Source organism: Macrotis lagotis, chromosome 1 (genome assembly GCF_037893015.1).
Source record: "Macrotis lagotis isolate mMagLag1 chromosome 1, bilby.v1.9.chrom.fasta, whole genome shotgun sequence".
Taxonomy (NCBI): domain Eukaryota; kingdom Metazoa; phylum Chordata; class Mammalia; order Peramelemorphia; family Peramelidae; genus Macrotis; species Macrotis lagotis.
In genome coordinates, this window is record NC_133658.1 from 572,016,190 (window position 1) to 572,018,083 (window position 1,894).

A 1,894-nucleotide genomic window follows, 5' to 3' on the forward strand; every position below is an offset into this window, starting at 1 on the left:
TTGTTTATTTTAAATCATCTGATTTATATTAAATCATGTTACAGCCCCTCATTTTTATTCTGTATGAATCTTTGTTTCAAGTGTAAAATAACATACTGCTGACTTCTCCCATTCTACTACCCTGATCCATTTTATGGGTATCTATTTCATCTACATTCAGTTACGGATATTAATTGTGTTTTCCTCCATCATATACTTATACTTTCCCCCCTCTTTGCTCCCAGTCCCATTCTTTGCAGAGGTGGGAAAAGAAAGGAATTGGAACAAAACTTGTATTTTATCATTGAAACACACTATTTCTACTCCTCTGCCCCACCTTTTTTCACCAAAAATAGGCTGTAATTACTTTTTTTATCCTCCATTTTAAATGTACCCTTTGAAGTTGAGATTTCTTTTGCTTGTGAGTTTCCCACTCCAGATCTGCTCTCCTTCTTAAACCCTCCTCTCCCCTTTCACTTACTCTATCATTTCCTTGTTTAGTTTAATAAATTTTCTACTCCAAATAGCTTGATTATTCAACCTTCCTTTGTAAGATTCAAATAAGAGAATAAAATTTCTGCTTCCTCTTTCCCCTTCCTCAGTGTTTTATGTTCTCATGAACCCTAATTATGTAAAAAATTAAGTTCCTGGGGGCAGTTGGGTGGTACAGTGGATAAAGCACCAGTTCTGAAGTCAGGAAGGCCCAAGTTCAAATTTGACTTCATTCACCTTGGGCAAGTTAATTAACCCCATTCATTGCCTTGTGAATTCCCAACCCCCACCCAAAAGAAAAAATTAAGTTCCTGCTCCTTGTTCCAAATTTTATTAGAGAGCATTCCTCTTTCCTGAGTTTTTCTTTTTTTTTTCTTAAAACCAATGAAACAGAATGACACTCCTTGTGTCCTTATGTTTAATTCCCTTTTTGACACATAGAGCATTAATCTCTTTTCTAATTTAGCACCTTCGAATTTGTTCAAATTTAATCCCTTCTCAATTTCTATGCCTTCTGTGTTTGTACTTTAGAGTTTCTACTCAACTCTGGTCTTATCAGGAATGTCTCAAAATCCTATCTAGTCTATTAAAATTCTATTCTTTTGCCATGAAATTACATTGTCTTGTAATAACTTATTTCTGCTTGTCTTTATCTTTTGGCTTTTGAAATATTATATTCCAAGATTTTTGCTCCCTTAAAAGAAATTACAAAAGTTTTGTATGATTCTGTATTTTCTTGGTACTTGAACTTTCTTTCAGGATGCTTATAGACAGACTTTCTTGGTTTGACTTGGACATTCTGGATGGATATGACATTTTTAGATGTTTTCTGTTTATATTTTAGAATCTATTTTAGGAGATGATTAATGAGCTATTTTAATTTTCATCTTGCCCTCTAGTTACAATAGATCTGGAAAGCTGTTTTGTTTTACAGTTTCTTGAAATATGGCAGGCAATTTTTCCCCCTTTGGTGATGGTTTTCAGGTAGTACAGTGGTTCTTGTATCTCTCAGTCTGCTTTCCAATTGAGATGGTTTTTTGATAGTTTTAAATACTTTAATTCTTTTTTTCCTATCTTTTCAATATTTTGATTTTGTTCTAAATTTTTTGTTGTGACTTGGTGCCATTGAATTCTGATTATTTCATTATATTTTTGAGTGAGTTCACTAACTGGGCAAGTTTTCCACTTTCTATTCTAAATTATTTAGTCTCCCAATTTTTTTTCCTATCACAGCTCTTAATTCCAAATTCATTTTTAATGACATGTTTCACTTCTTCCATTCTTGTAATCCTTTTATGCAAATCATTTTTATCTTTGCATCTCTGCTTATACTTGTTATAGTCACTTCTTTCATCTTGGGTTTCTCTTAACTTGTAGTATTTCATTGTGATTGCTGTTTTCCTGTTTATTCATATTTTCCATC